Raw genomic sequence first — 13659 nt, 5'->3', positions numbered from 1 at the left:
GAAACATCCTACATTGGGAGCCAGCACTGTGGCATAGCAGGTAAAGCCACTGCCTGCAGTGCTGGCATCCCATATGAGCGCCCGTTTGAGTCCCGGCTGCTTCACTTCTGATCCAACTCTCTGCTATGGCCTGGGAAAGCAATGGAAAATGGCTCAAGTCCTTGGGCTCCTGCACCTGCATGGGAGACCTGGAAGAAGCTCAGGGTTCCTGGCTTCAGATTGGTGCAGCTCCTACCATTGAGGCCATCTGGGGAGTGAACCAGCAGATGGAAGGCCTCTTTCTCTTTCTGCCTCTCCTCCTTTCTCTGTGTAACTCTGACTTTCAAATAAAAAAAAAATCCTACATTAGGGAAACAAGAGCTGCTGGGTTATCAGGGCAAATGAGTACAAGCTGGGTTATCAGGGCAAATGAGTACAAGCGAATGTTTTGCCGAATATACTGGAAGAGCATGAAGCCTTTTACAGAAATCACTTGCAAAGGAAATGGTATTTTAGACACAAGTGCATAAGCAAAGCCGAAAAGAATCTATTAATGATTAGTAGAAAAGCACCAAAAAGCTAACATAGGATATACAAAGAAAAGCTACTCAGTGCGTCCTAACGACCCTCTGGACCGTGATTCTAAGGGTTTAACGATCGCCGGCCCATTAGAAGATACATCTCTCATGCCCTTGATTATGTAACTGCATAATTAACCATACCTGGTACTCATTATGGAATTCTCAACAAAGTCTCTTATCACCTTCATAAAAGTCTGAGAACATTCTTCTGTATCCAGGTGGGGACTGAGCAGACCCTGCCTCCTCACAGAACCACATCATGGTGCCCCAGCTGAAAGGAATCAGTCGTCATCAGCTCCCTGGGAAACCTGTGAAGACCAGCAGCAGCGGTGCTTCCATCCTCTGGGTGAATGATGCACTCACACAGCTGACAGACAGACCCTAGACTCTGTCCTAACAGAGCACGCTGGAAAGCATCCAAACCAGACTGAGTTCACAAGCAAGTAAACACCACACACCCAGGCAGGCTCCTCACAGGCCTGCAGACGACAGAGCTCTTCTCCCTGGGCCAAGTGAGCGTGCCCCTTCCCTGCTACTCAACCCCATCATTAATGCTCAGCTCAGCTTGCACAGCCTTGAAGAAGCCTTCGTTGACCTCCCCTTTCACTGAAACGTCTTGAGCAAGTATTGATTGTGCCACAATCGCAATATTAATCGTGTACTCCCTCGTGTCTCTTAAGTTGTTGCTATGTTTTTCCATCCAAGGGCATTTTCTGAAAAGAATGTGAAAGTCTCACTACCAAAACATTTCTCAAATACATGATTAGTTTCCAGGTTTTTAAATACCATGGTTCTGGTTATAAGGATGTGTTACACTGTTGCCTGGCAGTGAACCCCTAGAGTAGTGTGAGCCAGGATAACCCTCCCAAGAGGGTTACCCACCTCTGAGCTTCCTGAAGATCTCACCTCCCGCTCTGACACATCCGCTGCCAACACCTGCTCCTGGCTCACCCACTTGCATTCCTCCCTTTTACCCACTAGCCCGCTATGTTGCTTTTTCTCCCCAGGGGTGCCTGCCTCTGCTTCGGACTCAGCTCTCCTACTTAAGTGCTAAATTTCAGCCCGTCCAAGTTAGAAGTGTCCTTAGCAGACACTGCTGGCATAGCCAATCCCTGGCTGCTGCGCTAATCTCCTACTAAATGATAACCTTAGCTCACCTGGCTGCTTTAGCCACTCAGCAGCCCTCTGCTGCCCCCTCCTGGCACTTTCCAGGCTCTCAGCCCCTTTGCCTTAATTCCTAATTAAATTCTGTGGATTTGACTTGTGTGGTAGCAAATAATCACCTTATATCACATGAGAGATGTTTTCAGACTCAGCGACTGTTTCTTTAGCACTTACTTGACTGTCTCACATTCAGACACTTGCAACCTTTATTAGATACTAAGCGATCTAAAAGGCTCTCCTAAAAAGTCAGCTTTGGATACCCAGCACATATGTACAAACACAGAGAGATCATATACATATACATATGTAACATAAAAGGAAATGGGAAATGTCCAACACAAGAAGTCTCCAAAAGTTCATGGAAATGCTTGTTAGAAAAAAATAACTGTGTGCATTTCAAAACTTTTACACTAAAGTTTATTTTTTTAAAGATTTATTTATTTATTTGAAAGTCAGAGTTACACAGAGGAGAGGCAGAGAGAGAGAGAGAGGTCTTCCATCCAATGGTTCACTCCCCAGATGGCCGCTCCAGCCGGAGCTGTGCCAATCCAAAGCCAGGAGCCAGGAGCTTCTTCCAAGTCTCCCATGTGGGTGCAGGGGCCCAAGGACTTGGGCCATCTTCTACTGCTTTCCCAAGCCATAGCAGAGAGCTGGATTGGAAGAGGAGCAGCTGGGACTAGAACTGATGCCCATAAGGGATGCCGGTGCTTTAGGCCAGGGCGTTAACTCACTGCGCCACAGCATTGGCCCCTAAAGTAAAGTTTTGACTTAACTTTCTCAGGATGTTTTTGATGTACCCTCATGCACAGGGCATCAAAATGTTAGGGAAGCAGTTTTACTGCTCATTCTCTTTTTCTGGTTCCTCATTCATACCATCACAAGGGTACAAATGGTACATAACGCCAATTTTCCAAGATCAGTTTAAATGAGAATTACCTGTTAAGTTTACTAGAAATCAAAGTTTCTGGGCATTCTTCCTAGAGATTCTATACATTTTTAACCAGAACCAGGTCATTCTGGTGCAAATGGCCCACAGGAACCCTTAGTAGACTAGCCCATCTTCTATCCCCAACTATATGTACTGACTTGTAGAAACAGAGAACCAGTCTGCAAAGAAGCTGTTCACAAGCTTTTGTGAGCAAGAATCTTGTATAAGCACAAGCTTCATGAAAGCGCTCTACTTGCTGGGCCCCAAATATGCCTGACTCTAGCGCTTGATGAGAGGAGAGTGTTGAAATTTAATAACCCTTCTTCTTTTCCATAATCGAACACGGGGCCTTGCAGCATACAGAGATGAGAAATCACTGAGTCAGCAGATATTTTAGCATCTGGAAGACAGGTACTGCAATTTGGAATGCACTACAGTGTTGTCCTTTGTTGGGCCTGCCTGGATGCAAACTTGGAGATGTTCATGATTTTTCAAATTCTTGTAGTTACAGCCTCAAATTACCCAGGGTGCCTGGGAGAAAACCAGGCCAAGCTGCTCTCAGAGGCCCACTCCTGTGGCCTTGTGGAGTGTACCTTTGCTTCACTCTACACTGAGTCTCTGCTGCCTCTCCGTGCTGTCTGTGTAGGCCTCCCTCAATTCATTGTGGGGGGTGGGGGGATCCAAGAACCTGCGGGGACCACAACACCTGGTCCTATCTCCAACAACAGAAAGGGCCTGTGTGGCTAAGGATGGGGAAATTGAATCTGGGAAGACAAATGGTCTTCTTCCAGTTTGCATGAGTTCACATAACCATAGCATCTGTGCTGCATAAGGGGTTCTCACCAGGAACTCCCTGGACTACAAACAATGCACTGCCAGGAAATTTGCAGAAACGCAAATTTGTCAGCCCTGCCCCAGAACTACTGAATCAGAAACTGGGGTGGGCTCTGGCTTCCCTCTGTCTGATAACTTCAGGGGGGAAACTCAGAAAAGAATTTTTCGTATTTATATCCAAAAAGTCCTTTGTTCCAGGAGGAGAAGAAGCAGGAAGGCAGGACCTATCCCCTTAAAAACTCCTGGCCTCAACCGGACTGTGCGCTCAGCCCTCTGCCTCTCTGCTAAGCCACCCGCCTGGCCTGGCCAAGTGTATTCCCTCCACTCAACCATGTAACCTTGCTCTCTCCCAGTCTGAGCGACTGGGCACTCTCTCAGGTTCTGTCTGGAGAGGTGCCCATCCATTCTTTGAGATGTCCCCACCCTAATAAACCTTGCTGTTTTGCTTTTCACTATTCTCCATCTCACGCCTGAATTCTTGCTTTCGTGAAAACAAGAACTCTTGCTTTCTCCAGTAACAGGGGCCAGAGCCTAGGATGGCATCTGGAGCATAGATGGTGCCACAGGTAAGATAGCACCATTTTACTAACAAAGGGGACCAGTTCTTCCCACTGTTTCTCCTCCTCCTCCAGGATAAAGGGTTTGCTGAGTGTGAGTTAGGTGAAATTTCTCCCATAGGTCACTACTCAGTGCTATCAGACTGGGGAGCCCACCTGGCACTGGGCAAAGGGGCCTCCCCTAGGGTGCACACCTAATGTTATCAGGCCAGATACCCCACTTGGTGCTGAGGAAAGAGGATTCTCCTGGGGAGCTTTCCTTGGGGGGAAGAGCTAAGACCTCTTGGAAAGTTATCAGGGTCTGGGCAGGACTTTGCAGTGAAAATACTGGACTCCTTCTTGGCCGGAGACTTCCAGCCTCCAGAACTCTGAACAATCTAAGGTATTGTGTTACAGCAGCCTCATTGGTCTGACACCATTCTTGAGGAGAGGAGAGGAGATATAGAGCTAAAGAAAAAAAATGGTTTCTAAGGGTGACATGAAGTTTGGGATTTTTTAAAAAAGACTCCTACAAAATAAAGGGTATAGAAAGGAGAAAAGATGAAATAAGGTTGGCAAAACATTGGCAAATGTTCAGGCAGTCATGGAAGTTCATCACAACTCTTTACACCTTGGTGTGTATTTGGAAATGTCCTACAATAGAAAGTTTATATGATCATATATATGTATAAATGAGAAGAAAGAAAGAACCTGTGAACACTTCAGCCCACCAGGGGTTTTTGTAGAAACACAAAACAGGTGAGAAGTTTCAGGAATTTGCAATGCATCTACCCCAGGGTTCTGGTCTTAGGATACTAGCTGCAGTCAGTCTCACTCACAGATTATGGAACACTAATCAGATGACCCATCAAATCTAGAAAAGAAAAATCCTCATCTTCCCATGGTTGGCTTGCTGTGTATTATTTAAATAGAATATATTTATACTAAAATAAGTGTCCTTTTATTATCTAAAATTCAAATGTAACTAGGGTCCTCTATTTTTGTTTGCTAAATCTGGCACCCCCACCAACATTCTCTTATCCAACTAAAATTTGACACCTTAGTCACAAGGTGACCGAAGTATTTTTTCCATGTCAGTCCACATTGCTTTTCTCTCTTGCTCACCCATTCTGTCTCTGCTCCTCCTTCCCAATATATGAGGGGATTTCAAAAATTTCATGGAAAATGGAATTAAAAATAAGTTTATTTTGGCCATAATTTTTTTTCAAGGAGCTAGCACTGTGGTGCAGCAGGTTAATCCATGATTTGTGACACTGGCATTCTATCTGGGAGTGCTAGTTTGCGACCCAGCCACTCCACTCTCAATCCAACTTATTACTAATATGCCTGGGAAGGAAGCAGAATATGGCTCAAGTATATGGGACACTGCTGACCATGTGGGATACCTGAATGGAGTTCCTGGCTCCTGGCTTTGGCCTGGCCCAGATATATTGCAGTCATCTGAGAACTAAACCAGTGCATAGAAGATATCTCTCTCTCTGCACCCCTCCCCTGTGTGTGTGTGTGTGTGTGTCCCATTCTGTGTAGCTAGGTCTTTCTAACAAATAAATCCCTAAAAAAAGTTTTTAAATTAAAACTCATGAGAGTTTTGAAAAGGTTTGTGAAAATGGAATTAAAGGATAAGTTTATTTTGATGCAAATTTTTTGAACTCCACACCTATGTACAGTCTTCAAAAAATTCTTAAAAATGCATATTATGAAAATATATGGATGCAGAAATCTGGGGACACCAAAATGAAATTAACTTTTGATCCTGTTTTCCATAAAATTTTTGATGTGCATGAGTGCCCTTCAGGCTCACACCACAATATGCTGCCAAGAGCCCTGAGAGCTGAAGGGAAAACAAGCTATGTAAGAGAGCCCAGTTCTGTTGCAGATCCCGAGGGGCCAAGCAGGCTATGTGACCAATAACCAGTGGCCACCACAGGATTATAGAAAAATCCAAGCTTTGTCCTTACCACTTTCTCAGTTCCCTTTCTGCAATTCTACTCCATGAAGAGTAATCAAAACATGTGAATCCAGTTAGTACAGCAGATGTTTTTTATTTTGTTTTAAAGATTGGTTGATTAGTTTATTTATTTATTTGAAAGGCAGAGTGACAGAGCGAAAGAGAAAGAGATCTTCCATCTGTTGGTTCACTCTAAATGGCTGCAACAGCTGGGCCTGGGCCAGGCCAAAGTCAGGAGACACCAACTCTATCCAAGTCCTTCATGTGGGTAGCAGGAACCCAGATAATTAAGCCATCTTCTGCTGCCCTCCCAAGCACATCAGCAGGAAGCTGGACAGGAAGCAGAGCAGCCAGGACTTGAAGCAGCACTCTGATATGGGATGCAGTATTGCAATCAGTGGCTTAACCTGCTGCACCACAACATTGGCCCCTATAACACATTGCTTTTAAATAATCTATTTATCTTCTTTTCTGGTAAAAGCACCCATTTTTTTTCTTGGATAACCACCTACTTCCAATCTTAGTGTTGTTAGAATGGGGTGGAATTGCTCCCCTGTTCTTGAAAAAAGCAAAGGGGGCCGGCATTGTTGCATGGCAGATTAAGCTGCCGACTGCAGCATCAGCATCCTTTATGGGCTCCAGTTCAATTCCTGGCTGCCCCACTTCCAATCCAGCTCCCTGCTAATGCACCTGGGAATGCAGTGGAGGATGGCCCAAGTGTTTGAATCATGTACCCCCATGGGAGACCCAGAAAAAGCTCCTAGCTCTTGCCTTTGGCCTGGCCCAGCCCTGGCCATTGGGGCCACTTGGGAAGTGAACTAGTGGATGGACGATATTTCTCTCTTTCTAATTCCACTTTTCAAATAAATAAAATAAAACTTTTTAAAAACACAGAAAAAAAAAACCACAAAGAATGAAGGCACAGCCACATCAGACATGCCTACTGTCCCTGCCACAATTACTGGTCCACAGACAGGACGATGAGACTTCATCACAGGATTTTGGCTAGCACTGCTCAGAAGAAAAATGTCCTTCGGTCTTGCCACCACATGTAGAGAATCTTCTTGAGAACATAACACAGAGAAATGCAGGTCCAAGAGAGAAACTGATTCCTGATAACTTGACCTGGTACATGGGTCCAGCCATGTTTGAAACCAGTATGAAATCTGGGTTCTTCAGTTAAGCTACTGTTTTTCTAAAACCAGGTTGAATCACTGTCACATACAACAAAAAGAGAAGCAATTGGGACCACTGCTAACCTACATTGGGCACAGCCCTGTTAACCAATACCATCAGAGTCTGGTTGAAAAGTCAATCAAGTTTATTCAGCTAATTAAACAGAGAATTTAAATGTGGGAACAATCAGTCACTTGCCCAAGTTGGCTGATCTGCAAGCCTGAGGTTGGTTAAGGGTTTTGTACTCTGACAGAGTTGGAAGTATAGTATTGAGCCAAATCTAAAACAATACAAGATGTATATGTGGTTCTCCATCACACTGAATGTTGAAGAGCACCTGTGTTAACTAACGGACCTGATTCTTGACTAAGGAGGTGCATTCCATTCCCACATTCATTCCCACATTCATTCCCACATTCATTCCCACATTCATTCCCACGTGGGAGTTGTCCATATGCAGTGAGAGGCAACCCGTGGGGTCATTAATCACTCTTCCTACAATGACCCTAGGATGGAAAGCCCTCGCCTTCCCACGGTACAGTACATTTTTCTTGCTGCCCTGCAGCTCATGCATCCTGCTCACGCTGAGGTCCGTGGGGAGGTCCGTGGGAAGGTCCAGTACCTGGGAACTTGCTGCAGTGCATCTTCACAACACAGACAGCAGCCTGGCCGACTCAGGCCTCTACAGTGACCATGTAAGACACAGCCTTGCAGGGCTAAGGCTCAGCAATTCTTGGCACATTTGTGCACATTAAGAAAAGGCTCCCTTCCCTCAAGATACCTGCAGCCAAACCATGCAGTTGGAGTGAGGGCTGGATTTCAACTACTACTCATTCTCCATGGGGCTGGTAACTTTTCATAACACAACAATTGGGTACCTTTACACTGCAGTCATGAGCTTGCTTAACAGGTGGAAAGTTCAAATTCATTAACTCGGGGCTGCCGCTGTGGCATAGTAAGCTAAGCCTCTGCCCGTGGCGCCAGCATCTCATATAGGTGACGGTTTATGTCCCGGCTGCTCCACTTCTGATCCAGCTCTCTGCTATGGCCTGGGAAAGCAATGAAAGATATCCCAAGTGCTTGAGCCCCTGCACCTGCATGGGATATCTAGAAGAAGCTCCTGGCTCCTGGCTTCAGATGGGCCCAACTCCAGAATGGTGTGGCCATCTGGGGAATGAAACAGTGGATAAAAGACCTTTCTCTGTCTCTCTCCCTCTCTCTGTCTGCAACTCTACCTCTCAAATAAATAAATAATCTAAAAGGAAAAATTCATTAACTCAAGTTAATTTCTTATCAGCAAAGGTATTGGTTGTGCAAGGACATAGCTAACTCATCAAGCTGGAAACAGGCAATATGGAGATATGCATGAGTGATCAATCCACATAGCAGATGCTTAATAAATGCCTGAATTTATCATTATAACTAGATATGATCCCTTGAATACCAATGACAACATGGACTAAGTACTGGAAACAAATAAGTAGGACAATTCCCCTGGTGGGTGGTGCCAGGACACTTAGCATAGACAAAGCCAGCATGTAGAATCTGCCAGGATGGGCCAGCAGAGCAGAGCATCTTAATAGCTCAGACATGTGAATCAAGAAGCTCCCCAGGGCCAGCATTGTGGCACAGTGGGTAAAGCCACTGCTTGCAATGCCAGCATCACATGTGGCGCCAATTCAAGTCCCAGCTGCTCCACTTCTGATCCAGCTCCCTGCTAATGTGCCTGGGAAGGCAGCAGAAGATGAATCAAGTGCTTGGATCTCTGCAGCCCATGTGTGAAACACAGATGGAGCTCCTGACTCCTGACTTTGGCCTAACCCCAGCCATTGCAGCCATTTGGGATGTGAACCAGCAGATGGAAGATTGATCTCCCTCTCTCTCCTTACCTCTCTCTATAACTCTGCCTTTCAAACAAAGAAAAAAACCTTGGAGAAAGTTAGAAAGAAACAAACTCTCTAAAGCCTGAGTATGGTGTTTTTAAAATATAACCACAAATTCTTGGATCCTCCGCCCTTCAAACAATGGAGCCTAATTCCTTGAGAGTGGATTGATTTAATTGCTTCCGACAAAATGTGACAGAAATGATGGTTTATGACTTCAGGGTAGAGCTCTCAAAGAGGATACATTATTATCTCTCAGAGTGCTCACTGCATGGGGAAGCCAGATGCCATGTCATGAGGACATGAGCGGTGCAGAGGGAAGTCTAGAAAGTGAAGAGCAGAGTCCCCTTTGGCCAGCCATTCTGTATGTACCTTCACTGCAAGCTCATGGGAGCCACTTAGCACAGCTGTTGTGAACACTTGGCCCTCAGAGGCTGTGTGAGAGGATGCATCTTATGACTTAAGTCAGTAACGGTGGGGGTAATTTTTAATAGACTAATGCACTGACTAAAGAGCGAGACTCCAGCATTAAGAGTAATGAGAATCAGGCAGGACCTCAGCTTCAGAAGAAATGGGACACTGAGTTAGGAACCAAGACAGGAAGTCAGGGACAGAAATGGGGGTGAAGTCAAAACAAGAGGAACTGAAGTTTGGTGAGGCCCTAGAGGAAGAGCCATGGAGTCCATTGCTGCAGAGCCAGGGCCAGACTGAGCCTGAGAGCTATTGTAGTAAAGGGCCACTCCCCCTGCTGGCATTGCAACCCAGTAGAAATGCTAGCTTCTTCATCTGTTCCAGGGAGATGGAGGTCCTAGGCACTAAACTGCACCAAGCTGAGTTGTCTGGAGTCTCCATAGATACCAAAGAACAAGCAGAAATCACATAGTGTGTCAGATCCAAGGTCTCGAATGAGGCCATGGGCAAGGGATGAAAATCAGCACTGCAGAAGAGCACATGGTTGATGTCAAATTTTGAGCTCAGGGTGAAGACTGGAAGAAGAGGAGCCTGTGCTGGGCATGACCCCAGGTATTGGCCATGGGAGGAGGGGCTGGGCAGGCCAAGTTAGAGGCCTGGGCTAGACCAGTGATTGCTAGTGTGCATCAGCACCTCCTGAAGGGCTTTCAAAAATACCACTGAATCCCACATCAGAGATGCTGACTCAGCGGGTCAGGGGAGGACCTGGTAATCAGTGTTTCTAACCTGGCACGGTGATGCTAATCCTGCTGATCCACTTTGGTTTTGTTTTTTTTTTTTTTTTTTTTTATCTTTTATTTAATGAATATAAATTTCCAAAGTACGTCTCATGGGTTACAATGGCTTTCCCCCCCATACCGTCCCTCCCACCCACCACCCTCCCCTTTCCCACTCCCTCTCCCCTTCCATTCACATCAAGATTCATTTTCGATTATCTTAGTATACAGAAGACTGCTGATCCACTTTGAAAAGCACTGAGATGTCAGGTTCAGGTAGGAGGGCCAGGATTGTGCAGGGGTGTGGGACCAAATCTGCCACAGCAGGAAGAATATGTGGAGGAGATGTCTTTGAGAACTGTTCACGGCCCCGAGTCTAATGAGACATCTGCTGGTTCTGCCCCTGCTCCAGCTTCACATTCTTTAGGCCCCACCCTCTGCTCCATTTCACCATTGAAAATGAAGTCACTGTGAAGTAAGAATTGCTATCATTCATAGGGCAATTACTGTGCACTGTGCACTCTGTGACATGTTATTTAACTCACATCAAACTTTATAAGAGGAATATCCATTATCATCCCCAATGTACAAATAAGGACACCTACTATACAGCAACCTTCAAAAAATGTCAAATAGAAGTCACAAGAAATCTCCATGTGTCTCATTCCCCATCACATGCACAAATGACCCATGTGTGGCTTATTTATTTGTGATTCTGGCCCTAGAGACAAGGCTCATCTTCCTTTGCGTGGAGCAGTTGAATAGGAAAGTTGGCTGAGGAGCTGCAATGAAGCTGAAGCTGAAATGCTATTTTTTTCAGACAGTGCAATTCTAGGGAACAAGGATGAAATGAAATAGAGGCCCAGAAAGAAGGGAAACTTCAGCTGGCTGGTGTGTTTCCACACAGGCCACAACTTGGGAGTTAAGCACAACTCTGCTTGAGCTCTTAAAGCAGTCCACCCAGAGGACACATGGACAACTGCATCTCAAGGAGATCAGTTACAGCTGACCTGTGGCTCTCAGTGGTGAAAGGTTTTCCCCGTGGTGACTCAACTTCCAACACTTACAGATTCTGCATGCGGGACTCCACGTAGGCCTCACGGCCTCTTACAAGTCAATAGCTGTAGGGAAGCCAGGAAGGGAGGCATCCACTGTGGACAAGAGGCAAAGGGATTGTTGGGAGTTGCTGTGTAGTGGGGCTGGCAGATTCTACCCATATGTGGCTACTCCGGTGACAACCAGGATCAAATAAAAAGTGACCAAAGGCCTCACAAATAGCTAAGGCCAAGGGGATTTGAAATACTGCCTGAGAAATGCCTCACATACACTCCTCCCAATTTTTATCTAATAAATATTTATACACACCACATAAAACCCACACTCACATCAAGAACCAGAATTACATATAAAAAGGACATCGGTGAAGATCCAGCCAAATTTAATTTCCTCCAATATTCTTTTAATGCATATTTGAAATGTTGCAAAATAAAAATATTTTGATTAGATAATGGGAAAAGATAACATGGATTGCTTTAGAAAGGCACAGAGTTATTTTTTAGGTCAAGGCAACTGTGTATGTCATATACAAAAAGTATATCTTTATTTTATTTTTTTTTACCTAGAAACCTTTTATTTAAGGTATACAAACTTCATGCATTTCATATATACCAACTTAGGAACATAATATTCTTCCCATCCTGTCCTCCCTCCCACTCTTTTCTTCTCTCTCTCTCTCTCTTTTTTTTTTTTTTTTTTTTTTGACAGGCAGAGTGGACAGTGAGACAGAGAGAGACAGAGAGAAAGGTCTTCCTTTACCGTTGGTTCACCCTCCAATGGCCGCTGCGGCCAGCACGCTGTGGCTGGAGCACCACGCTGATCCGAAGCCAGGAGCCAGGTGCTTTTCCTGGTCTCCCATGCAGATGCAGGGCCCAAGCACTTGGACCATCCTCCACTGCACTCCTGGGCCACAGCAGAGAGTTGGACTGGAAGAGGGGCAACCAGGACAGAATCCGGCACCCTGACCGGGACTAGAACCTGGGGTGCTGGCGCCGCAGGCAGAGGATTAGCTTATTGAGCCGCAGCGCAGGCCCCACTTTTTTCAAAGTAAAAGAAATTAGCAAAAGAAAAATCGTAATGATTCTGCTTTGCTTTCTTCAATAAAACTTGTCTTCTTCAATACAAAGTTGACTCTCCAAAGATATTTTTTATAAAACTGCAGTAAGTTCTTTTTGAATTTTTTATTATTTATTTATTTGAGAGACAGAGAGAAAGAGGGCTCCTATTTATTGGTTCACTTTCAAAATGCCTGCAACATCTCTAATTGAAGCTGAAGCCAAGAGCTGCTAACTCAATCTCCCATGTGCATAGCAGAAACCCAATTCCTTGGGCCATCACTGCCCTTCCCAGGGTCTGCATTATCAGGGAGCTGGGTCAGGAGCAGAGCTGGTTATCAAAGCCAGGAACTCTGCTGTGAGACACACATGTCTTAACCAGTATCTTGATTGTTATGTCAAACACCTGCCCCCTAAATTGCCTTTGAAATGTGAGAAGTCTAACTCTTGCTTTATGATAAAATTAGCTTCCGGGCCGGCGCCGTGGCTCAATAGGCTAATCCTCCGCCTTGCAGCGCCAGCACACCGGGTTCTAGTCCCGGGTGGGGCGCCGGATTCTGTCCCCATTGCCCCTCTTCCAGGCCAGCTCTCTGCTGTGGCCAGGGAGTGCAGTGGAGGATGGCCCAAGTCCTTGGGCCCTGCACCCCATGGGAGACCAGGAGAAGCACCTGGCTCCTGCCATTGGATCAGCGCGGTGTGCCAGCCACAGCGCACCGGCCACGGCAGCCATTGGAGGGTGAACCAACGGCAAAAGGAAGACCTCTCTCTCTCTCTCTCACTGTCCACTCTGCCTGTTAAAAAAAAAAAAAAGATTCAAATAAAATAAAATTAGTTTCTGAAGAATTTAAAAATATACTTCGTTTACATGTCTTGCCTCATCTATTTATTCTTCCATTCAATTAGCCAGTGGACATTACTGTGCAAATAACTTCTGAGACCCTATCAATCACTGATGATAGCAAGAAGAGTCAGAAAGAACTTGCACTCTGAGGGACACATATTGGAATAGGGAAATTAATTATAGGAGAAAACAGTGCTCACCAAGTGTTCAGTGCCTTCCTACTGTCCCAGCTTCCACTGCAATTCGTTGGGGGCGTGTAACTAGTTCTGCCCAGTGGACTCTGAGCAGATGTGACTCAGGGCCAGCCAAGACTAAAGCAATGATTGACTCCAACTTTCTCTACCCCTGCAGAGATCACCCTGAGAAGCCAATAGGGACAGGACCACCAGACCTAGCATGAATAAGACATAAATATTTTTTATTTGAAACTACTGAGATTTGTGGTTTGTTGTCACAGCATGTCCACGCTT

At 45.5% G+C, this 13659-nt stretch overlaps 1 long non-coding RNA gene across 2 annotated transcripts in view; it reads right to left on the bottom strand.

Moving 5' to 3' along the window:
- Positions 1 to 1695, bottom strand: part of LOC149127168 (uncharacterized) — a 52813-nt gene extending 51118 nt beyond the window's left edge. The window contains exons 1-2 of one of the 2 annotated variants that reach the window (XR_016233304.1): positions 1443 to 1695; positions 702 to 868 (exon numbers count right to left, since the gene is read on the bottom strand). This is a non-coding gene — a long non-coding RNA (uncharacterized LOC149127168). The remainder of the gene's footprint in view (positions 1 to 701; positions 869 to 1442) is intronic. The other variant, XR_016233305.1, reaches the window with a different exon arrangement.
- Positions 1696 to 13659: the final 11964 nt, after the last annotated feature.

This window comes from Oryctolagus cuniculus, chromosome 4 (assembly GCF_051225735.1).
Source record: "Oryctolagus cuniculus isolate XC-2025 breed Fujian yellow rabbit chromosome 4, ASM5122573v1, whole genome shotgun sequence".
Classification (NCBI taxonomy): Eukaryota; Metazoa; Chordata; class Mammalia; order Lagomorpha; family Leporidae; genus Oryctolagus; species Oryctolagus cuniculus.
This window is presented reverse-complemented; position numbering and strand designations above follow the sequence as displayed.